The sequence below is a fragment of the Aquarana catesbeiana genome, linkage group LG02 (genome assembly GCF_042186555.1).
Source record: "Aquarana catesbeiana isolate 2022-GZ linkage group LG02, ASM4218655v1, whole genome shotgun sequence".
NCBI classification, from domain to species: Eukaryota; Metazoa; Chordata; class Amphibia; order Anura; family Ranidae; genus Aquarana; species Aquarana catesbeiana.
Genome location: NC_133325.1, coordinates 162,804,542 through 162,830,824, shown reverse-complemented (window position 1 = coordinate 162,830,824; position 26,283 = coordinate 162,804,542). Strand labels below are relative to the sequence as shown.

The 26,283-nt window shown below is 44.0% G+C and overlaps 1 protein-coding gene across 4 annotated transcripts in view; it reads right to left on the bottom strand.

The window, feature by feature from the left end:
- SLC11A2 (solute carrier family 11 member 2) overlaps positions 1 to 26,283 on the bottom strand; it is a 176,636-nt gene that overhangs the window by 121,874 nt on the left and 28,479 nt on the right. Inside the window, exon 1 of one of the 4 annotated variants that reach the window (XM_073613719.1) lies at positions 21,717 to 21,903. The exons of 2 other annotated variants lie outside the window; for them this stretch is intronic. The gene's annotated coding sequence lies outside the window, so the exon portion shown is untranslated. Of the gene's footprint in view, positions 1 to 16,275; positions 16,300 to 21,716; positions 21,904 to 26,283 lie in introns of those variants that run through there. One more of the 4 variants, XM_073613720.1, reaches the window with a different exon arrangement.

The window sequence follows — 26,283 nt, the reverse complement described above, 5'->3', positions numbered from 1 at the left end:
TATTCTTGAGCAAAACCTGTACCACTCTGTGTGTGATTTGAGGCTAGGACAGAGGTTCACCTTCCAGCAAGACAATGACCCCAAACACACGGCTTCATGTCTGAATGGACACAGTTGGCTGTGACTCAGCTTGGGTGCCCCCATAGCAAGCTGCTTGCTGTGGAGGCACTAAACAGAAGGGAGGAGCCAGGATCACAGAAGAGGGGCCTGAGAAGAAGAGGGGCCTGAGAAGAAGAGGGGCCTGAGAAGAAGAGGGGCCTGAGAAGAAGAGGGGCCTGAGAAGAAGAGGGGCCTGAGAAGAAGAGGGATCCTGGCTGCTCTGTGCAAATCCACTGCAACAGAGCAAGTAAGTATAACATGTTTGTTATTTTTATAGGGGGGAAAAAAAAAAAAAAAAACACAAGATTTTACAAACGCTTTAACTAGAAGGCTAATTCCACCATGTTACACGCTAAAGACAGTCACTTTTTAATTCATGGGGGTATTTAAACCTCTTAAGACCGATGACAGATGGGGTACTTCATCATAAAGATTAAATCACTTCAGTCGCTGGTACAGTGCCTTGAAAAAGTAATCATACCCCTTGAAATTTTCCACATGTCAAGTTATAACCAAAAACGTAAATGTTTTTTGTTGGGATTTTAGGTAATAGACCAACACAAAGTGGCACATAATTGTGAAGTGGAAGTAAAATGATAAATGGTTTTCAATTTTTTTTTACGTCAATGTCTTGGTAGGTTTGCAGTTGTGCCATACTCTTTCAATTTTCAGATGATGGCTTGAACAGTGCTCCAAGTTTGGGATAATTTTGTATAATACCTGTACGTCATTTTGCTTAAGTGGTTGTACAATACAGTTTTGTTTTTAGAGCCGACAGTCGGCTTACTTGTAATAACTGATGCGGCTAAGCAGCCACTCGGCTGTTATTACAAGCAGCAGGAGGGGACGACCTCCACCCCCCTCCCGCCTTCTGCCACTCCACTAGTGTCTCCCGTCCCACCAAGGGACCTGAGCCACCAGCCGGCACGGGTCCCCACCTGAATTACACACAGGTGGACTCTATTTACAAATTAGATAACTTCTGAAGGCAATTGGTTCTACTAGAGCAGTGGTTCTCAACTCTAGTCCTCAGGGCCCACTAACAGGCCAGATTTTAAGTATTACCTTGGGGAGATGCAGACTAGAATACTGCAATCACTGAGCAGAAAATAATATCACCTGTGATGTATTTCAGTTATCTTGCAAACCTGGCCTGTTAGTGGGCCCTGAGGACAGGAGTTGAGAACCACTGTACTAGAGTAAAAGGGGATTGAATACAAAAACGTACGCAACACTTTTCATATATTTGTAAAAAAAAAAAAAAAAAAATTAAAACCATTTATAATTTTACTTGCACTTCACAAAATATGTGCTAGGACACTGGGCAGGAAAGGGATTTTACGGTAACAAAAAAATCCAGTTGTTTTCTCTTACATTCATTGACGGACACAGCTCTCCTTTAGTCTTGACCAAACAGGGATGTCCCAAAGTAGTGCCACAATGAGTGGTGGGTAAAGGAAACAATCAGGCAAACGTGCCAACACTCCAAACCCCCAAGGTGGCCCGTGTAAACCTTAAATAGCAGCCTGCAAAACTTTGCAGCCAAAACATCAACCTTGTAAAATATTGCAAAAGTGTGCACAGATGACCAGGTCACTGCCTTGCAAACCTGAGAAACAGACATCTGATGGCAACAGGGAAGGGAGGATCCTGCCCCTTAATGACATATGCCTGAACAACCGTCTGCTGAATCCAAATGGTAAATAGTGGCAGAGGAGGCCGCCATACCTTTCCTCGGAATGCCCGTAAGCAAAAACAGTTGGACCTCTACAGATAAGTACACACAAATTGCTCGGACCACATTCAAGGAGCACAAGGCCACCTGGCACCACTTTCGGATAGAAAGAAGAAGAAGACGGATGGAATTGCCAAGCTAGAAAGCCCCCTGGTCCCTCAGAACCTGGCTCTCAATAGCCATGCCATTCAATCCGGAGACAGTAAAGCAGAGTGAAGACCAGATCCTTGGACAGGTGATCCTCTCAAAGAGGCAACCACCAGGAAGCAGCCACGACCAGCCGCACCATGTCAGCGTATCTCTGACGGGGCCAGTCCAGGGACACTAGAATGACTGGAATTTTTTAGGCCTCTATCCTGCATAGCAGATGAGGAATCGCGTGAATTAGATGGTACAAATCCCACATCACCACCAGTGCATCTGTCAGAGAATCCTTCATTCTTGCCACAAACCAAGAACTTTACGGCTGAGGCAGGACACCAGCAGATCCACATCTGGCATACCCAATCAGAGAGAGTTGGTGAAAAAACTCCAGGTGCAGAGACCACTCCCCCAGACCCAGGGTCTGATGGCTGAGGTAATCCCACCTGTCAGTTTTCTATGCCAGGGATAGGCACAGCAAACAGGGCCAGAACAAAAGTTCCGCCCACTGCTGAATATAAGAACGCCTCCAGTGCCGCTGTTGCATGTCTCGTACTGCCTTGATGATTGACAGAGGCCACTTCAGGCTCGCTGTCCAATTGCATCCTAATCGGAAGACCCTTGAGGAGATCTGTCCAATGCTCCAGGTACAGCCTAATGGCTCGAAGTTCCAGGATGTTGATGGGCAGTCAAGCTTCCTCCAGACTCCAGCGACCTTGAGCCAAGTTCGAGCCTAGGACTCCTCCCCTACCTCACTGGCTGGCATCCACTGTCACCACTGTCCAACGAAGGGGAAGAAAGAGCTTGCCAGCCCGTAGGGACAGGGACCGTAGCCTCCAGAGGAGAGAGGCACTCATCAACCAGTCCGGGCAGATCTGGTTGTCCAGAGAAGCAGGCAACCTGTCCCACTTGGACAGGATTTCTTTCTGCGGGGTCCTCGTGTAGAACTGGGAATACTGGACCGTTTCGAATGTTGCCACCATCAGACCCAGTGCCTGCATGCAAAAACACAGGGACAGTCACTTGTGGGACAAGAGCCGTTGAACTGCACTCAAAGCTTCTGGCTGCCTATAGCTGAGAGGGTTTTTTTATGCCTAAATAGGACTGTCCATAGGAGGTGCCAAGTTTTTTTCTGGCAAGTGTCCTACTTCTGTAGGTGGCACTATAAAACTCTGTTTAGTCAAGACTAAAGGAAAGAAGCTGTGTCAATGAAAGTAAGAGAAATGCAACTTTAACGGTGTGAGAAAATCAGCCATATATCATCAGCCTTAGAGGGTATTCCGGGATTTTCCCATATTACTCTCTACTTCCTGGTGAAGATTAGCTAGATGTCAGATTGCTGCTGCTCAGTGACATCCATTGTCTTATTTTAATCTAATGGGATTTAAAAGCTTAAATCCAGGCAAACTGCCAAATTCCACAAAGTTCTGTACACAAATAATTTTATTCAGCCACTCCTGAGTTTTTTTTTTTTTTTTTTTTTTTTAGAGACAAGTCAGACAGCAGAGGCTAATTAAAACACCTATATACAGTATGTGTTCCACATGAATAACTTTAAAATGGTTTGTTAAGGCAGTGCCAACCCCACTGCTAGTATAACCTGTAGTATACAGTATATGCCTTTTTGTAAAACTCTTCTTCTAAATAACTTATTCCTTCTCCCCGATCAGCGGTCACGTGACCGCCCGCCGCTCTCGCCCTCTGATATATATAGAGTAGGGAGGGAGAGGCCGAGCTTTCCCTCTGACGTCTGCTGGGCGGTCACGGGACCTCCCTCTGTAGTGTATACAATCGGAGGAAGAGGGTGACGAGCGGTCACGTGACCGCTGATTGGGTAAAAGGAATAAAGGTATTTAGGAGAAGAATTTTACAAAAAGGCATACAGGATATACTATAGGTTATACTAGCAGTGGGGCTGCAGTGCTCATATGCAGTAATGTTTTCACTCACCACGGATGATGGTGGCACTTAAACTGACTACGATCCATAGAAAGTACAGGCCGGCAACTTGACTCAACATATATTTAAGCATTACAGCAATAACATCATCCAAAAATGCTGACGTGCTTCGGCCTTCATCAAAAGCATAAAAATATGACATTAAAAACAAGTATATATAAGGGAAGCAGCCCTTGTGAGGTATGAAGGGCAAAATTCACTTAATTTAATGCTCTTTGTTGAAACCCCGTTTTTGTGTGCGTTTCTTTGGCCCGGGTTTGGTCATCTCCACCTGTAACCAATTAATGGGCTAATTTTTTAATTAAGTGAATTTTGCCCCTCATACCTAAAGGGTTGCTTCCCTTATATATACTTGTTTTTAACCACTTCCGGACTGCTGCACACCGATATACGTCCTTACTTTGAAGGGGGATATCGTTGTTATGGCAGCAGCTAGCTGCCATAACCCCAGTATCTTCTTGCTCGACCGGCGGTCCGCTTCAAGATAAAAGTGGTCTCTGCAGCAGATTTGCCGCAAGATCACTTTTACCGGTGGCGGGCTAGGGCCCCCCTCCCGCCACGCTCCAGTGCCCTCCGCCGCTCACCGGAGCCAGCAACAGTGGCAGGAGCGATCGGGTCCTTCTGCTGGCTGGGTATGGAGACGAGTGAGGGGAAGATGGCCCCCACCCGTCTCCATGACTATGCAGGGCAGAAGCGACGTCAAAACATCACTTCCGCCCATAGCTCTTAAAAGGGACATTTTTTTTCATTCTTTTTTTTTTAAATGATAATTTTTTTTTTTTTTTTTATTGCATTGTAATATAAATGAGATCTGAGGTCTTTTTGACCCCAGATCTCATATTTAAGAGGTCCTGTCATGCTTATTTTCTATTACAAGGGGTGTTTACATTCTTTGTAATAGGGATAAAAGTGACAATTTTTTCTTTTGTAAAAATAAAAAAAAAAAAATTACAAAAAAGTTAAAATAAATTTTAAAAAATTTTAAATTAAAAAAAAATGTTAAAAAACGTACCCGTCTCGCCGAGCTCGCGTGCAGAAGCAAACGCATATGTGAGTAGCGCTCGCATATGAAAACAGTGTTCAAACCACACATGTGAGGTATTGCCGTGATCGGTAGAGCAAGAGCAATAATTCTAGCCCAAGACCTCCTCTGTAACTCAAAACATGCAACCTGTAGAATTTTTTAAACGTCGCCTATGGAGGTTTTTAAGGGTAAAAGTTTGTCGCCACTCCACGAGCGGGCGCAATTTTGAAGCGTGACATGTTGGGTATCAATTTACTCAGCGTAACATTATCTTTCACAAGATTAAAAAAATAAATAAATAAATAACTGGGCTAACTTTACTGTTGTCTTATTTTTTAATTTAAAAAAAGCGTATTTTTTCCAGAAAAAGTGCGCTTGTAAGATCGCTGCGCTAATACAGTGTGACAGAAAGTATTGCAACGACCGCCATTTTATTCTCTAGGGTGTTAGAAAAAAAAAATAAGTATAATGTTTGGGGGTTCTAAGTTATTTTCTAGGGAAAAAAAAAAAAAATTTAACTTGTAAACACCACATCTAAAAACGAGGCTCGGTCCTTAAGTGGTTAAGGTCATATTTTAATGCTTTTGATGAATGCCTAAGGCCGAAACACATCAGTTTTTTTGTATGATGTTATTGCTGTAATGCTTAAATAAATATTTTCTATGGAGAAGCTGTCGAGTTGCCGGCCTGTACTTTTTATGGATCTTTTGTGAGCTTAATTGGCAAGAGCACCAACTACTCTACACACCAACTATACTATATAGCAGTAGAGCTTGGGTGAGTTTTTTTGTTAAACTGACTACGGTGTCAGGGCTCAGCAGCCCTGATATACCGTAGTCAGTTTACAGGGGGGAGGGCAGAAACTGGCAGGATACCCTATAGATTTTAAAGTGGAACTTCACTCCCCCAATCAACATTGATTATTTTAAAATCCTCTTGCTGCTAGCAATAATAAATAGATAGGAAACAACATCATATTTACTTGTTGTCGAGGCAAATTATGTCATACAAGAGGAGGGAGGAGGAGGAGTTTTCTCAGCTAAGCACACTCTTCTGCATGCATTCTTGGATTCCAGAAAGTAAATGCTATATGAATCATTTGCCCTTACGCAAGATGGCCACAACCAGAAATGCTAGTGGGTCGATTTTCAAAATAAGTTTTTAACAAAATAAAGCAAGGAAACATGGATGGATGGGGGAGTTTGCTTTGAATATTACATAGTTACATAGTAAGGTTGAATAAAGACACCAGTCCATCAAGTTCAACCTGAGCATGTGTGGGTGCGTGTCTACAACTATCCCTATTAATTTTTTTTTTTTATTTAAGGTACCCAATATAGCACTGTGTCACTTTTTACCGAACGTTCCACACATATAATCGCATGCTCACATCGATCCCTACCCTCAAGGAGCCCACAATCCAAGGTCCCTAACATTCATATACTAGGGCCAATTTTGGACAGAAGCCAATTAACCTACCAGCATGTCTTTGGAGTGTGGGAGGAAACCGGAGTACCTGGAGAAAACCCAGGCAGGCACAGGGAGAACATGCAAACTCCAGGCAGGTAGTGTCGTGGTTGGGATTTGAACCAGCGACCCTTCTTACTGCTAGGCGAGAGTGCTACTCACTACACCACTGTGCTGCCCTATTGTGAAAAAAAAAAAAATGAAACACCCACCATTTTAATCTGTGGGGCATTTGCTTTTAAAAAAAATATATAATGTTTGGGGGTTCAAAGTAATTTTATGTGTGACATAAGCTTCTAAATGTTGTGCATAAAATGCCAGGACAGTTCAAACCCCCCCCAAATTACCCCATTTTGGAAAGTAGACACCCCAAGCTATTTGCTGAGAGGCATGTCGAGTCCATGGAATATTTTATATTGTGACACAAGTTGCGGGAAAAATTTTTATTTTTTTTTTTGCACAAAGTTGTCACTAAATGATATATTGCTCAAACATGCCATGGGAATATGTGATAGCTTGGGGTGTCTACTTTTCAAAATGGGGTCATTTGGGGGGGGGAGTTGTGCCATCTGGGCATTTTATGGCCTTCAAAACTGTGATAGGCAGTGAGGAGTGAAATCAAAAATTTACGCCCTTAGAAATCCTGAAGGCAGTGATTGGTTTTCGGGGCCCCGTACGCGGCTAGGCTCCCAAAAAGTCCCACACATGTGGTATCTCCATACTCAGGAGAAGCAGCTAAATGTATTTTGGGGTGCAATTCCACATATGCCCATGGCCTGTGTGAGCAATATATCATTTAGTGACAACTTTTTGTAATTTTTTTTTTTTTTTTTGTCATTATTCAATCACTTGGGACAAAAAAAAAATTATTATTCAATGGGCTCAACATGCCTCTTAGCAATTTTCTTGGGGTGTCTACTTTCCAAAATGGGGTCATTTGGGGGGGGTTTGTACTGCCCTGCCATTTTAGCACCTCAAGAAATGAAATAGGCAGTCAAACTAAAAGCTGTGTAAATTCCAGAAAATGTACCCTAGTTTGTAGACGCTATAACTTTTGCGCAAACCAATAAATATACGCTTGACATTTTTTTTTTTTTACCAAAGACATGTGGCTGAATACATTTTGGACTAAATGTATTGCTAAAATTGAGTTTATTGTATTTTTTTTTTTTTTTTATAACAAAAAGTAGAAAATATCGGGGTTTTTTTTTCAAAATTTTCGGTCTTTTTCCGTTTATAGCGCAAAAAATAAAAACCGCAGAGGTGATCAAATACCATCAAAAGAAAGCTCTATTTGTGGGAACAAAAGGACACAAATTTCATTTGGGTACAGCATTGAATGACCGCGCAATTACCAGTTAAAGCGATGCAGTGCCAAATTGTAAAAAGTGCTCTGGTCAGGAAGGGGGTAAATCCTTCTGGGGCTGAAGTGGTTAAATTACTATACTAATTCTGGCTAAATGCTAACAAAGTAAAAAAAAGTGTGTACAAATTAAATCTAGTGCGAATACATGCTTCATACCAATAACCCATTAAAATATATGAATAGGTGGGTGACAACACTATTGCATAGGTGTCCTGAATGTTTATTGATTTCAGAATAGATCACTCAAAACGTAACGAAAGTCCACCACCAGTAGGGTAAATATCCAAAATGAGTCAAATAGTTAGACAGCAATTCAAATTGTAGTATGGAAAATATAAATTTCAGGCAATTATGTCACGTCATTTGTACATGAAGGTAAAACAATCTTCACAGATATCCTTCCAGCATCAGAACATTGATCCGAGTCCGATTACTTGTACAACACGCGGCATGCAATGAACAGTGCGACAAGAAATGGATGAAATGGAAATGGATGAAAGTCTGGCTCACTTTAATTCAGCAGTTAAGGCTCGTCATGCATAAGGGGACTTGTCATACCTACAGACTGATTATCTTGTGCTGACACTTGCAATGCTTGATGAAAGCTTTATGAAAGATTGTGCTTTATCGGCCTGCTGCAGATTATGAATATACTAAAGAATATGAATCTACCAAATAAAGCATTAAATTGTGAACAGAATATTCCATTAGGATAATTACTATTTCCCACTGTGAGCTCAATGAGACAGATGACTTACAGCAAGGTTTTGACCCACTCCCGTTCTCAACCACGTTTGTATTAAACATGAATAGGGCCATACAAAGGCATACAATTTGCCCAATGCATGGAAAATGCTCTGTCAGTAGAGGTAACATTTCAAGCCTCAAAAGATTAATTTTCTCAGATACACAGACCATTATCCAAGGCCCCCCTTCACACAGGGTGGACTCCGATTTGATCAGCAGGGGATTTGCCTGCTGAAAGAAGCAGAGTGGGCACATAACAGGTCCATGTCCACACTGACACAGCCCACTTTGCTCTATGGACAGCCGCTGGCCCGGGTGTAAACAGACTCTGTCCGTTCACACCAGACTGCCATCCGATCTGCCTAGACAGAGGACATTAGATCCCTTCCATTTTTTATCATAACGGACCGGATTGGATCAGGTGTAAAACAGACAGAAGTACTCTAAAGCCAGGTGCATGCCAACAGTTTTTTTTTTTTTTTCTTGCAATCCACTGACAGCTCCGGTCGGAGCTGCTGTACTAACCCTGTGAGGTCAGTTCAGCAATCTCCCCCACTGAGCTGTTATGTTGTGGCAGGGGGATAATACCCCACCAGAACATGTCGATCAGCGCTCTTTGCCATTGGCTGAGAGCGCTGATCGAGAGTTGGTTGGCTGCTGGTTTCCCAGCATGCACGGCTGGCTTCTGCCAGACAGACCAACATACACACGGGCTGAATGTCTTTTCTTTTAACCACCTGTCTCCCAAGGTGTACAGGGCTTTACACCTGTCCAGATCTGCCTGAAAAACCAACAGGCAGACCTGATCAGACCCTTTGTGTGAAAAAGGTTTGTTGCATACAAATAGAGACTATAGGCTTACAGCTTAACTCCAGCCCGGAGGAAAAGAAAATAATTAGCAAGTTTGCCTTTAACCGTTCTCCGTACTGCTTTTTGCATTCTATTAAACTACTACTAATTCTCCCCAAACGAGTCTCCCTGCCTCCATTTTATAGCATGCTCTGCTTTGTATGACCAGGCACTGCTCCCAGACACATTTCCTCCTCTGAGGCTCACTGGCTGTGCCAACAGGCATGAATAGCTGTGGCCGCCGACATCCCATCATTGCAGTTTATGGACTGAGTGGCTGCTGGGATTTGCACCGTGCAAAGGATTCCTGCTGCTGGGATCCGCACCGTGCAAGGGATTCCTGCTGCTGGGATTTGCACTGCGTAAGGGATTCGAGTTGCTGGGAATCGCACCGTGTATGGGATTCCTGCTGCTGGTATTCAGACAGTGGCTAAGCTACCATGCAAAAAAAAGAGGGAGACAATTTGGGACTTAAACTGAGGCGTGTATACCAATGGTCGGTGTAGTGAACACAATCTTGATATGAATACATAAATGAGATAAATACACATTAAACCAATCTTTATTGGATTGTATAACAATATATAAAACCATAGCAATTATGCAGCAAAATACACAGTAAAATAGAGACATACATTGCATACATGATAATACACTAGAGGAAATAACGCACAAGATAAACAATCTACAATACTTTCATCATAATCACCCACTATTTATCTTTTTCATTGGCTTACATCTGACTGCAGTCTACCTTTATGGGTCATATTATTAATACTGTCAATCTACATTTTTCGTGGTCCAAATACACACATTATATACTTATTAACCATCATTTGTTATAATTCCTTTATAAGCCCATTAGGTGGAATTTTTTATTCAGACATTGAGAATTCATAATTCTAGGGTATAAATATACATACCACACATACATACATTTTATTATTATCTCTATAGAGATTATATTATCTCTCCGATGTTCTTCTTCCTCTGCCGCCGCTCCAGCCGATGACCCTCCTCCGATGCTGCGTTCCACTGATCTGTTGGCGCCGATGTCCTGCACTTCTTCAATAACGATGGGGCGTGGCAATCGGATTATGACATTGGCAGGAGCGGTGGCAGAGGAAGAACACCGGACAAAGAAGACAGAAGAAGAGCAGAAGAAGAAGCAGGGGGAGAAGGAGAAGACAGGAGGATGAAGATGCGGGAGAAGATGGAGGAAGACTGGAGGAAGAAGCGGAGAAGAAGATTTTTAATTAAAAAAAAAAAAAAAAAAAAAAAAAAAGACTTGACAAAAAAAACTGTCTACTGTATTTTTTAACACTCCTTTTTTTTTGTGAATAGGTAGGGGTACAATGTACATACTCATTCACATGGGGAGGGGGGGGTGGGCGGGATCTGGGGGCCCCCTTGTTCCTTGTTTAAAAGGGGGCTTCCAGATTCCGGGCAAAGGTTGTCGGGAAGAGGCCCTTGTCCCCATCAACATGGGGGCAAGGTGCTTTGGGGTGGGGGGGCGCAGAGCCCCCTTGCCACAAAGCACCCACCCCCCCCCCCCATGTTGAGGGCATGCAGCCTGGTATGGTTCAGGGGGGGGCGCTTGCTCGTCCCCTCCCTTTCCTGACCTGCCAGGCTGCATGCTCGGATAAGGGTCTGGTATGGATTTTTGGGGGACCCCCACGCCATATTTTAAAAACATTTTGGCATGGGGGTCCCCTCCGAATCCATACTAGACCCAAGGGCCTGGTATTAACCTGGGGGGGACCCCACACTTTTTTTTTTCTTTATTTTTTTTTACATTGAGCAGGAAGCCCGCAGACAACTGATGACTCATCGGTTGTTAAGGACGCGGCGGCCGGCTTCCCGGCCCCCTCCTTAGCAACCAGCTATATACAGTGTAAAAAAAAAAAAAAACACAAATCGCGGCAAAATCAAGTGTCCAAAAATACAGAAAGCACTGCAAAAAGCACTGCAGAAACACTCAAAAGCAACATGCATAGATGTGAATCGAGCCTCAAGCCCGGTACACGCTGAGTTTGAATTGAACGGAAAAAAAACTGTCGGCTCCAGGTTGGAGCCGCTGTACTAACTGTGCAAAGTTAGTACAGCAATCTCCCCTGCTGAGCTGTGTTCTGACAGAGGGACGGCCCCCCGCCAGAACACTCTGATCAGTGCTCTCTGCCATTGTCAGAGCGCTGAACAGGAGTCGGTAAGCTGCTGGTTTCCTGGCATGCTCGTCCAACAGAAGCCAGCTTCTGTTGAACAGGGTGGCATACACACGGGCCGAATGCCGGATGTTTTTTTTTTTTGTTTTTTTTTTCGGCCGATGTCTCACAATGTTCTAATAAAGTTACAGACTACGGACTCTGAGAATGGAATCATGAACTGGCTGCCAACTGCAGCAAATGCAACAAAAAAGGTGCATGCAGTGCATTAAAATTCCACGTTTTGTGGTGCACTGCAGGGTAGGTGTTGGGGTAACACGGAATTAATATGCAATGCACACAACAGTGTGATCCAGGCCTGAATGGTGAGCTCTGAGCCATAAGAATTTCCCTTGAACCCACATACCTACCTGCTATAATGAATCTGAAAATCAGTCATTATAGAGCTTGACGTTTCATAGGCAAAGAGCTAAATATATCATTATAAAACACTTTAGCCTGATTGAGGACAGCTATGATTTTAACCCATTTCCAGCCTTGTTAATTTATTTTGCATTCTCAATTCATTAGGGAGGGGGTATTAATCTATTGGTTCCCACCAGGAAGGAGAAGATGAGCAGGTTGCACATACAGTATGTTTTGCCACACTACCTCCTAGGGGCATCAGCGGTGTGGAGCCATAGATCACTTACTACTCAGCTGGCACATTTTTCTTGAGATTCAAGGCTGGCATCCCTTGTTTTAACCTTTCAGGGCAAAATAATGAGTTTGCAATAAATGCACATGGCCTCAGGTTTTATCTTTTTAAAGACCCTTCAAGCACAGAGAAATACTCGGTGAGCTGCCAGAAAAGCACTCAGCTCCTAAGTCCTGTTGTGGGCTGATAACAAACACCATTTTTGTGGACTGAGTGGTGTTAGCCTTCCCAGCATCTTTGCTAAACTACTGAACCACACCTACTCTCAGATCTCCACTACATAAAGGCTAATTACTCTGCAGTCCAAGAGAAGCACTAGGAGGGAAATTTGAAATAAAGCAAGAAGACACAGGACAGCCCTGAAATACTGGCATTATCAGCAGAATCTTTTTGCACTTCAAAACAGATAGAACGCTTCCAATGCTTAAAGTGATACTAAAGCCAAAAAACATATTTTACTTGTTTTCATTCCTTGCATTAAGGTAAAAACTGTGTAAGTCAATGGTGCACAGCTCCATAGACATAGCACGGGAGCGCGCAGACACTGTGTGCCCCCATAGCAAGGGGCTTGCTATGGGGACACACAAAAAAAGAGAAGAAGGAGCCAGGAGTGGAGGGGAGGGAACCCGAAAAAAAGGAAAATTGGGGCTGCTCTGTGCAATACCACTGCACAGAGCAGATGAGTATAACAGGTTTGTTATTTAAAGTACTATCTGTAGAAATATTCAAATAATTGCACTGCTCCTGTAATGTTATAGCAGCAGGTGATTCTTACTGGTGAAAACCACACAGGATTTACCATTGAACTTTTACAATAAGTTAGATAACTCTGCATGTAACATCTAATGTAAGGTGGGCCGAGATCCTGCAATGATATGTCAAGAACACGCCAAATTTAAGCATTGATCTTTCCCATTAATGCTTTAAAAAATTCCCAAGTCCAAACAAACAAAAGGCCCAACATCAGAAAAATGACAGACCTGCATCAATGCAAAATACACTAGCAAACTTTACCTTTTAATTACACCCTTTACTGTGCAAACAGAGGCTAATCAGAAAATATGGCCAGTCTACAAACTCACGTCTGATGGAAACAAAGTGTGACATGTTAAAGATGGACTTTAGCAAATAATTCCCTCACATCACTTGCCTGTAATGAAGGATGTCTCTTGTGCAGGCACCTGGATCTTCTGTTCAGGGATGTCTGTCCTCTGTCTGGCTGAACTTCCAGTGCTGCAATGGTTAACAGCTTCAGGTCTTCAGGCAGTAGGGTCTGACAGGAACACCTCCCTTCCTTCCCGCTCATCCTCTGAGAAAAGGTCTTTCATTGATTACACTGCTTGCAACACGATCCGTGAATGGGGGAGAGAATCCTGAGCATGATCAGATGCTCCCCCATTCATAGATTGTGATACAAGCAGCCTAAATCAATGAAAGAACTTTTCTCAATAGAAAAGGTGGAAGGAGGGGGAACATCCCTGTCAGACCAACTGTACTGCTTGAAGACCTAAAGCTGCTAATCACTGAAATTCAGAGACAGGAAGAGAACGGGGCATCCCTGCAGTGAGTGTTTCTAAAGGATCTGCCTGCACAACATGGGACATCCTTCATTACACACAGGCGGTTTGACAAACTATAGGGAATTGTTTTTTTTTTTTAAGCTAAACTTCAGCTTTAGGCCCCTTTCACACTGGGGCTGTGGGGGCGTCGGCGGTACAACAGCGCTATTTTTAGCGCTGCTGTACCGTCGTTCTTGTAGCTGTATTCGGCCGCTAGCAGTGCGGTTTTAACCCCCGCTGGCGGCTGAAAAAGGGTTAAAATCACTCGTACAGCACGGCTATAGCCGCGGTATTCCACTGATTTCAATGGGCAGGAGCGGTGAATACACCGCTCCTTCACCGCTCCAAAGAAGCGGTTTGCAGGACTTTTTTCACCGTCCTGCCAGCGCACCGCTTCAGTGTGAAAGCCCTCGGGCTTTCACACTGAACAAACAGCGGAGGCTGTTTAGGGGCGGTTTGCAGGCGGTATTTTTAGCGCAATACCGCCTGCAAACCGCCTCAGTGTGAAAGGGGCCTTAGTCCCCTTTTACACCAAGGCGCTTCATAAATGCCCTAAAACGCCTTAGCGTTATTACAGCGTTTTTACCGCGTTTTAGGGGCGCTAGCGGTAAAATTAACGCAACGCTGCAGGCGTTTTAGCAGCATTTTTCAAGCGTTATTGAAGCATGTGTTATTGATGCCATCTTTTTCCTTGCAGGTTTATCGTTTGTGAGATCATATAAAACAAGCAGTGTCTTGTTTTTACTTCAAATCTTCATTTTTCTGGGATTAATTCTTTTTTTGGCACTTTGATGGTCTGTTTAATCATTCTGACCTTCCCACAAGTTCAGTCCTGTTGTTGTAGATGCTCTCTTTTCTGTATGCATGTTTACCTTTTTGTGAGATCATGTGAATTTTCTACAGCTCAGGGCGGATTATAGGCGCTATTCAGGTGTTTTTACAGCGTTTTCAATTTCAATGGAGAGGGGCGTTTTTGAAGCGCTTTTTTCAATGCCCAAAAGCTGCTCCAAAGATGCTGCTTGCAGGACTTTTCTCAACGCCCCGCCAGCGCAACGCCTCAGTGTGGAAGGGTCAATTGAGATGCATGGGGAGCGTTTTATGAGCGTTTTAATAGCGTTATTTTTAGCACTAAAATGCTGCAAAAACGCCTTGGTGTGAAAGGGGTCTTACCTCCTGCGTATTGTGGATTTGGCATTTCAACTATATTATCATCACAGGGGTAGCATTGGAAAGTAATATTTGTAAATATTAATTAAACCACACAAGAAAATATGAATGATTTTTTTTTTTTGGTTTCATAATCATGGGTGTCAGTTCAATTAAAATGGTAACAGTATAAAAAAAAGCAGGGAATTGTTTTCTTTTTTTGCATGAAGGAAAAAAAAAAACAAAAACAAAAAACACACAACACATGGTAAATTCCCCAGACCTCCATATACAATACAATGAATGTGGCCCCCATACTTGCTCTTTACAGAAAATCAAAGCTGCTGTACAGGTTACATATGGCAAGGCAGGAAGAAATATTTTCAGGTGCTACTAGAGGGCTTTGTACAATGTACCAACCTCGGGATCCACTATGCTGTACATATAGACAAAAGTATAAAACATACCTGACATTACAGCCATAATCTTTACTTCACTTATGGACTATACCAGGCATGTCAACTGTCTCCTACAGAGATTATATATAATCTTGTAGCATGGGGGATTGTTCAGCTCAGTGGTAGATGCGTGTTCAAGTAATGAGTCCACATCAGACAGGCGTTTATAGTTAAGGGCCTGGTAGCCCACGTTTATTAAATGATAAAAACGAAACAAAAGTTCACTCAGGAATCCCACACAGGGGTTTAAACATCAGACACAATTGAAAATACAAGCCCACCTGGCTACTCTTCAACAGCACTGCTGCTACAGGTACTGGTCAAACCACCAGCTCTTCCAGCAATCAAACAATAAACTTCTGCTCTACTGAGATTGTGTCCATAGACTGACCAGTCCTTGGTCTTGTAGTAAGCGTCCTTACAAAGGCAAATCCTTTATATCCAACATCAGGGATGAGCAGCAATGCTCCTAGATGTCTCCTCACATGGAGTGAGTCAGTCTCAGTCTCTCTCTCTTTCTCTCTGTGTACAGGGTAAAGAACTATCCTTCTTTACCCTGAAGTCTTTGCTGGAATTATCTTAGATTGCAAATCTAAGAATCTATGGAGGAACATATATCACTTTTCCTGTAAATTTTGACCACACTTTTGGTGATAATGGTAAACAGGGTGAATCCCCCCAACGGAGATGTAGACAGCAATAAAAATCCTTCTCTACTCTATCCAAAACTACAAAAAAGAATTTCATCTTAAAGGTACACTTTAGGCAATTGGTCAACATACTCAGAACACTTTTGACTGCAGAATACATTTGTCCAGAGATGAGAAATCAAACCAGCACAGACATAATGAAAAGCAGAATATTACCTAACACAGAGCGCAGCGAGTGCAGCAGCAGAGCACACTTGTCAGTTGGGTAATGCGATCTCTAAGGGCATCATACACCGAGGAAGTGTCAGTCACATGACTGCTCTGATATGAACATGTTGTGAAACCCACAGAATGGAGATCACTACCTGTACTAGAATGAGATGACACTTTTGGCAGCACTGGGTTACATAGTCTGTTGTATCACCATAGTAGTACATTCATTACTAGAGGAAATTTAATGAAAACAAAAAAGTGGAGCTATTGGGGGGGGGGGGGGGGGGAGACATTTCACAATGTGTGCTTAGTAATAGTAAAATCTTCCAGCTCTGGGTTATAGTTAAAAGAGATATGTATACAAATACAACTGTGCACAAAATGTTTTATATATTATAAAAGAGAAGTATGACCAAAGCATTTTTGGCAATACAGTGAGGAAAAAAATGTGATCCCCTGCTGATTTTGTACGTTTCCCCACTGACAAAGAAATGATCAGTCTATAATTTTAATGGTAGGTTTATTTTTAAACAGTGAGAGACAGAATAACAACAAACATATCCAGCCTTTCAAAAAAGTTATAAATAGATTTGCATTTTAATGAGTGAAATAAGTATTTGATCCCTGATCAATCAGCAAGATTAATGGCTCCCGGGTGTCACAGGTAATGAGCTGAGATTAGAAGCACTCTATTAAAAGGGAGTGCTCCTAATCTCCGCTTATTAAAAGACACCTGTCCACAGAAGCAATCAGATTCCAATCTCTCCATCATGGCCAAGACCAAAGAGCTGTCCAAGTATGTCAGGGACAAGATTGTAGACCTACACAAGGCTGGAATGGGCTACAAGACCATCGCCAAGCAGCTTGGTTTGAGGGTGACAGCAGTTGGTGCGATTATTTAGCAAATGGAAGAAACACAAAATAACTGTCAATCTCACTCGGACTGGGGCTCCATGCAAAATCTCACCTCGTGGAGTTTCAATGATCATGAGAACGGGGAGGAATCAGCCCAGAACTCCACGGGAGAAGCTTGTCAATGATCTCAAGGGAGCTGGAGCCATATTCGTCAAGAAAACAATTGGTAACACACTACGCCATGAAGGACCGAAATCCTGCAGCGCCCGCAAGGTCCCCCTGCTCAAGAAAGCACATGTACAGGCCCGTCTGAAGTTTGCTAATGAACATCTGAATGATTCAGAAGAGAACTGGGTGAAAGTGTTGTGATCAGATGACAGCAAAATCGATCTCTTTGGCATCAACTCAACTCGCCGTGTTTGGAGGAGGAATGCTGCCTATGACCCCCCAAGAACACCATCCCCATCATCAAACATGGAGGTGGAAACATTAAGCTTTGGGGGTGTTTTTCTGCTAAGGGGACAGGACAACTTCTCTGCATCAAAATGAAGATGGACGGGGCTATTTACCATCAAATCTTGGGTGAGAACCTTCTTCCCTCAGTCAGGGCATTGAAAATAGGTCATGGATGGGTATCCCAGCATGACAATGACTCAAAACACATAGCAAAGGCAACAAAGGACTGACTCAAGAAGAAGCACATTAAGGTCCTGGAGTGGCCTAGCCAGTCTCCAGACCTTAATTCCATAGAAAATATGTGGAGGGAGCTAAAGGTTCGAGTCTCCAAACGTCAGCCTCTAAACCTTAATGACTTGTATAGGATCTGCAAAGAGGAGTGGGACAAAATCCCTCCTGAGATGTGTCTCAGATGTTTCTGGTGGCCAACTACAAGAAACGTCTGACCTCTGTAATTGTCAACAAGGGTTTTGCCACCAAGTACTTAGTCATGTTTTGCGAAGGGGTCAAATACTTATTTCACTCATTAAAATGCGAATCAATTTATAACACTTTTTAAATGCTTTTTTATGGATTTTTTTTTGTTCTTATTCTGTCTCTCGCTGTTAAAAATAAACCTACCGTTAAAATTATAGACTAATCATTTATCAGTGGGCAAACGTACAAAATCAGCAAGGGATCAAATACTTTTTTCCCTCACTGTACATCTCTTGTGGGTCACTCCTGTGACCCAGAGTTTGCAGACTATTGTTGTCCGTAATCAGCTGATGGAGCAGAGCCACTGCAGGGTCTGGAAGGATCCTGACAATATTGTCTGGATCCACCATGCTGCCTGACAGCTGGTTCTCCCTCTCAGTGAGAGCTGGAGCCAGCCTAACCCACCCCTCCCCAGCTCAGTGCTCCAGTGAGTGTTGGAGGAGCAGAATAGAGAGCGGTGACTGACAGTCACCACTATGAGCAGATCAGCGGTCATAGGATTGCTCAGTTCTTGGGCTGAAAGCCAGTGGGGGACAGCTGCAGCATCACACTGATACTGCAGCATAGAAGCGAGTATGTGTGTTTTTTTTTATGCACCCCAAACTTCCCCTTAAAGAGGGAGTCCACCCAAACCGCAAAAAAAAAATATATATTAAAAGCCAGCAGCTACAAATACTGCAGCTGCTGACTTTTAATAAATGGCCACTTACCTGTCCCAGGGTCCAGCGATGTCGGCAGGCGACGCCGAGAACCCGCTCGGTTCTCGGCAGCTGCCGCCGCCATCCTAGGTGAGGGAATCAGAAAGTGAAGCGTTGCGGCTTCACTTCCCGGTTCCCTACTGCGCATGCGCGCGTCGCGCATCGTAAGTGGTCCCCGCTATCTCCTGGGAGCTGTGCGTTTCCCAGGAGACAGCGCGGAGGGACAGGAAGAGGCATAGACTCCCATGGGAGTCTATGCCGGAAGTGGGTGCAAATACCTGTCTTAGACAGGTATCTGCACCCCCCTCCCCCCTGAAAGGTGCCAAATGTGACACCGGAGGGGGGGAGGGTTCCGAAAAGCGGAAGTTCCATTTTTGTGTGGAACTCCACTTTAACCACTTCCCATCCAGGCCAATTCTGACATTTCTCTCCTACATGTAAAATTCATCATTTTTTTGCTAGAAAATTACATAGAACCCCCAAACATTATATATGTTTTTTTAGCAAAGACCGTAGAGAATACAATGGCGGTCGTTGCAACTTTTTATCTCACGTTATTTGCGCAGCAATTTTTCGAACACTTTTTTTTGGAAAAAAAAATAGTTTCATGCTTTAGAAAAAAAAAAACATTAAAGTTAGCCCAATTCTTTTGCATAATGTGAAAGATCAAGTTACGCGGAGTAAATAGATACCCAACATGTCACGCTTCAAAATTGCACATACTCGTGGAATGGCACCAAACTTCGGTACGTAAAAATCCCCATAGGCGACGCTTTAAAAATTTTTACTGGTTACATGTTTTGAGTTACAGAGGAAGTCTAGGTCTAGAATTATTGCTCGCACTCTAACGTTTGCGGCGTCACTCTAACGTTTGTAAACATCCCTTGTAATAGGAATATGGCATGATAGGTCCTCTTTACAGCGAGATATGGGGTCTAGGCTCTAGGCTGGGAAGCCTGAAATAAAAAAAATTAAAAAATTAAACTATCACAGCATCCCAGCCGAGGCGGCGCCATTCGTTTGAATGCAGAGGCCGGGTGTGATGTCATAACATCGCGCCCGGCCTCCGAACGATCATAGAGACTCCGGCGACCATCTGTTTCGATGGAAATCTCTATGGTCACCATCCAGGGCCGGCGGATCCTGTCTCCTACTCACCGAAGGAAGCGCTGAGTCAGTAAAAGCACCGGAGGGCGGCGGGAGCGTCCCCCTCTTGCTGCCCGTAAGAATGATCAAGCGGTAGAACAGCTGCTATGATCTTTCTTATGGTGTAGGGAATCGCCAACACTAAAAGATGATATCTGAATGATGTCTGTAGCTGCAGGCATCATTCCGATATATAACCCAGCAAAGTCAAGGACGTCATATGACGTACATTGGGTGGGAAGTGGTTAAAGGAATAATCCCAGGCATCAGTATGCTATACATAGTTACATTGGTCCAGCTTGGTATGTATATACCATACCTGGCTGAAGCTGGAAATCACTGAAGTAGACACAGCTACTCCACTGATCTCCATTTGTTTCTGGGTCCCAGGCCAAGCGGCTTGTCTGATGCATTGTGAACAGGTGAACACAGGAAGTTGGCCGCTCAGCGCAGGTGTCATTTTTGAATGAATGCAAAATGTTCTGGATTGGATGAGATGGCGATGCGGGCCGATATCATCACACCCTAATATTAGAACACTCACCTGTGTCCAGGTATCCCATAATGTTGGCACCCCAGACGATTTTTCAATCAGCTCTTGGGTGCTGCTGCCGACATTCCTTGTAAGGGAAACTAGCAGTGAAGCCTTGGGGTTTCACAGCTGGTTCCCTACTGTGCATGCATGATGCACACTGCGCTTTGTGAATGGCTTGGCGGCAGCGGAAGGTGGAGGGGGGGCCAAACTTCCGGTGGACCACGCCTCGGCGGGATCATCCAGAAGTGGGGACAGGGACCGGTCATAAACAGGGACCTGCTCCCCCCCCCTGAAAGGTGCCAAAAATGTGACAGTGGGGGGGGGGGGGGGTAAACAAGCAGAGCTTCTGCTTTTAGGTGGAGCTCTGCTTTAAAAAAAAAAAAAGAAGACTTTTCTACCACTTTATTATAAAGTTTGCAACATTTACTGGATATGACAGATCACTGATAGCATGTAAGCCCTTGGGACCAACCTGTGGCCCTTTACACAGCCCAGTAGTTGGAGTTGTACTGTAGTAAGGGGTGTGTAATGACACTGATCTCTAGCAGTTTCATGTTACTCCCGCAGGTCTTTGACAATCTTCTGCAGCAGGTTTTTCACATCCAGCAACACCTGTAATACGTGTACAGACTCCTATCATCTCCTCTGGAATGCCTGCATTCTCCCGCATTACACAATATTAGATGTGGCCCTTTAGTTCTTCCGAGGGCCACATTGCAGGCACCCTGCTTCTCATTGGTGTACAGACCGATGAGCCTCAGACATAGCACAGGTGGTCTCCGCTCCTAAACTACACACCTGTGACAATGAAGCCCCTGGATCTCCATGACATACAGACAGCACTGATCACATCCTTGTCATTCTATACAAAAGACAACACTTTGGGGTTGCTTTAGTAAAACTGGAGCACTCAGAATCTGTGCATGAGAGCCAATCAGCTTCTAACTTCAGCTTCTTCAATTAAGCTTTGACAATACAACATGAAAGCTGATTGGTTTCTATGCAGAGCTGCACCAGATTTTCCATTCTCCAGCTTTAGTAAATGAACTCCGTTGTGCCGATATAGCAGCCAATGGAATACACACAGGAGGACATGTCCAGGGATCACTCCTGATGACACAACACTGGGCAGTGTACGAGTCTCCCCCATATGTAGTAGTGCTGACATGAGCCCGGTACAGGACACAGCTCAGACTCTCACTTGTCAGGTCACACCAGCCCGGAAATCCCTCCCCAACTCCGGTGCAAGTCAGCCAGTCCGGTGACCGGACACTTACCTTGTCAGCTCCCTCGGGCATCCGGCGGGTCACCTCGCGGTTTCCATGGCACGCATTAGCCCGCCTCCGGTGACGTGCTCCGGAAGAATGAATGGACAACAGACTCGTCTCTGAGATAGAGACCTCTGCCGGCGAAGGCTGGTACTACACGCGGCACCCAATGTGAAGGTCAAAGTCTTGCTCTGTGTTGGCCGATCACCCAGATCTTCCCTCATCAGCTCTTCTTATACATTTCGTCTGCTCACTATACATCTATATACACTGTATACTTTTTTTTTTTTACGTTTTAAAAGTTGTGTCAATAGGGTTTCTACTGCTGAACATATAAAGCGTGGGGTGTCAAACTTCATTTCATGGTGGGACACATCAGAATTATCCACTTGATGACCAGGCCCCTTTCAGAACTTTTTGTTTACAAGTTTAAAATTAGTATTTTTGCTAGAAAATTACCCAAATCCCCCCAAACATTATATATATTTTATTTTAGCAGAGACCCTAGAGAATAAAATGTCCCACAATGTACACTGTATTCGCGCAATGGTCAGACAATTTTATTGGAAAAAATTATACTTTTTTTAATTAAAAACTGTAAATGGATACCCAACATGTCACGCTTTAATATTGCGCACGCTCATGGAATGGCGACAGACTACGGTACTTAAAAATCTCCATAGGCAACACTTTAAACATTTTGACAGGTTACCCATTTAGAGCTACAGAGGAGGTCTAGTGCTAGAATTATCGTTCTCACGCTAACAATCGCAACAATACCTCACATGTGTGGTTCGAACACCGTTTACATATGTCGATGCGACTTACGATTGCATTTGCGTCTGCATGCGAGCACGGAGCGATGGGGGCACTTTCAATCTTTTTTTTTCCTTATTTAACTTTTTTTTTTTTTACACCGTCCCTTTATTTTTATGATCACTTTTATTTCTATTACAAACATGTAAACATTCCTTGTAAGAGAAATAAGCATGACAGGTCCTCTTTATTGAAAGATCTTGGCTCAAAAAGACTCCAGATCTCTCATTTACCTTTAACTAGTTAAGGACCGAGCCTATTTTTCAGACTTTCAGATTTGGTGTTTACAACTGAAAATCATTTTTTTTTCTAGAAAATTACTTAGAACCCACAAACATTTTTTTTATTTCAGACACCCTATAGAATAAAATGGCGGTTCATGTAATACTTTATGTCACACCGTATTTGCACATTTACAAACACAATTTTTTTGGAAAAAATACACTTTTTTTAAAATAAAAAAAATAAGATAACTGTAAAGTTAGCCCAATTTTTTTTTTTTATATTGTGAAAGATAATATTACGCCCAGTAAATTGATACCCAACATGTCACGAGTGGGTGCAATTTTGAAGTGTGACAAAGTAACAAACTTTGACCCATAAAAATCTCCATTGGTGACATTTAAAAATATCTACAGGTTACCGGTTTTGAATTACAGAGGAGGTCTAGTGCTTGAATTAATGCTCTCGCTCCAACGATCGCGGTGATACCTCACATGTATGGTTTGAATACCGTTTTCATATGCAAGCGCAACTTAAGCATGCGTTAGCTTCTGCGTGCGAGCTCGGTGGGAGCGGGCGCTTTAAAGAAAAAAAAAAAAAAAATTAAAGCGGGGGTCCACCTAAACCGCCAAAAAAAAAAAAAAATATTAAAAGCCAGCAGCTACAAATACTGCAGCTGCTGACTTTTAATAAATGGCCACTTACCTGTCCCAGTGTCCAGCTATGTCGGCAGGCGACGCAGAGAACCCGCTCGGTTCTCGGCAGCTGCCGCCGCCATCCTAGGTGAGGGAATCAGGAAGTGAAGCGTTGCGGCTTCACTTCCCGGTTCCCTACTGCGCATGCACAAGTCGCGCTGCGCATCGTAACTGGTCCCCGCTATCTCCTGGGAGCTGTGTGTTTCCCAAGAGACAGCGCGGAGGGACAGGAAGAGGCATAGACTCCCATGGGAGTCTATGCCGGAAGTGGGTGCAAATACCTGTCTTAGACAGGTATCTGCACCCCCCTCCCCTTGAAAGGTGCCAAATGTGACACCAGAGGGGGGGAGGGTTCCGAAAAGCGGAAGTTCCATTTTTGTGTGGAACTCCGCTTTAAATATTTTCTTATTTATTTTTACTTTTTATTTTTACACTGTCCCTTAAAAAAAAAAAAAAAAAATTTGGTCACTTTTATTCCTATTACAAGGAATGTAACAACAAGAGAGCTGGGAGGCAGAAAGTGCAGGGTCGGGAGGAGGACTAGAGTCAGCTGCTGGAGTCCATCAAATGCCAAGACTGGTGAGGTGGAGACGAGGCAGTTCTGCAGCTGTACAGAGAGATACAGGATCTGTAGGAGGAGTTCTGTATTCCTCTTTGCTACCGATTGCTGAGACGAGGGAAGGGAGGGCAGAGACGAGGGAAGGGAGGGCAGAGACGAGCCGCTCTGCAGCTGCACAGAGAAGCTTAGGATCTGGAGGTGGAGTTCTGTCTTCCTCTCTGCTGCTGACTGCTGAGAGAAGGTGGGGGTGGAGACAAGGGGGTGCTGCAACTACAGGAGAGGTGTGAGGGCCACCAGAAATAGCCTAAAGGACCAGATTCGGCCTGCCGATCTTGTGTTTGACACATGTGATATAAAGTCTGACATTACAGTCAAAGTCATACAGTATATTGAATGAAAGCGGAAGGAATGTTAAGACAGGGGTGACAATTATACAGGTGACCCCCCCCCCTCCCAATACTAAGGCTCCATACACCCTTGGGCATGCTCCATAAAATGACAACCAAGATATCAGGCAAGGGTTTTAGTGCTGTAAGTATTCAGTAGATAGCCAGAACTTTTCCCAGTAGTACCATCTGGCCATATGAGCTGCAACTTTATCTTCTATGGCAGAAGTTAGTTGTTCGATTCGTAACAATATTTCACCCTGGCAAACCACTGCGAGACTGTGGGAGAGGTCCGTTTTTTCCAAAGACTTGGTATACAAGCCTTCATGGCATTTAAAAAGGCAGATCTATTTTTTTTCTTCATGCTTCATTTTCATGCAGCACACCATACCTCAAAGCAGCGTTATGTTGTGAACTGGGCAGATTAACACAGCTCCATGCACCTGATATGAACATGCTCTTACACAATGACAGATTGATAGCTGCATGTGAAGAGTAGCCTTTGTAAGACTGACACTCTCCAGGTTTAAATTATGCAACTAGAGTCACAGTTAACACTGTCTTTTCAGTCTAAATGGTTTTAGGAAAAAATACTTGGGGTAAACATTGTGGATATCTCCTTCATGGGGGGGGAGTGAAGAAGGTGCCCAGCACCACTTAGAATACAGACATCCCAACCTGCAGAAACTCATTTCAGGGAGGTGGCGTTTCGCGCCCCCGCAAACGCCCGCCCACTCCCCGCGGCAAAATATTATTTAAATCAATATTTTTTCGCAGTGCTTCTGGGGAAGGGGGTGGTTGGTATGTGGACGGTGTCAGTTTTTTTTTTATTTTTAATAAATTGATTTATTTTACAATTTAATTTGTTTTTAATTTTTTTTTCACAGTGTTTTTTGGGGGGAGGGGGTTGGAGCAGTGGACAGTGTTGGTAGGGCAGGGGAGAGTGGTGTCAGTAGTTTTTTTTTTTTTTTTTTTTACACTTTCTTTTTTTTTTATATTTTTGGGGGGGCTTTGGTGAGATGTCAGGGGTCTAAAACAGATCCCTGACATCTCCCCTTTGAGACAGACAAAGGGACTGAGGACACACATTCCCCAGACCCTTTCTCGGCACTAAAGATGAATGAACAGGAGACAGAGGCTCCTGTCCATTCATAAACTGAGCAGAGTAAACACAGTTTACTCTGCTCATTTATCACAGGACACAGGAGCGATCTCGCTCGCTGTGTCCATTAACTAGTTCCCCCCGACACCCCCCCCCCCCGCAGCCGGCGGGAGAAGAGAGGAGAGGAGGGGAGCCGGAGGAGAACAAGTGGGTGCGGAAAAGGACATGGAGGGGGCCAGAGGAGAATGGGAGTGGAGAAGGACATGGAGGGGGCCAGAGGAGAACGGGGGTGGAGAAGGACATGGAGGGGGCCGGAGGAGAACAGGGGTGGAGAAGTACTGGGAGGGGGCCGGAGGAGAACGGGGACGGAGAAGTACATGGAGGGGGCCGGAGGAGAATGGGGGCACAGAAGGACATGAAGGGGGCCCGGGAGGAGCACACAAAGCAGCTGGGGATGATCGGTGCGGCTGGAGGAACAGCTGTGATCACTCTCCCTGTATAGCTTTTTAGCTGACAGGCGCGGGAGAGAGAGAGAGAGAGAGAGAAGGAGAAGCGGCTGTCAGCTAAAAATCTATACAAAAAGGAGATCGGTGATCACAGCTGATCCTCGCAGCACCGATCATTCCCGGGAGATCGGGAGGCGCTTGCAGGTGTGCAGGAACCGCCGCAGAAATGTAGGAGTCTCCTGCACCTTCCGGGAGACTTGAGGTGTCTGAGAATATACAAATCATGAGCAAGGATAGATCATCATGAAAAATGCCTTCTGTTACCATGAGCCCCAGAGGTAAATAATGTC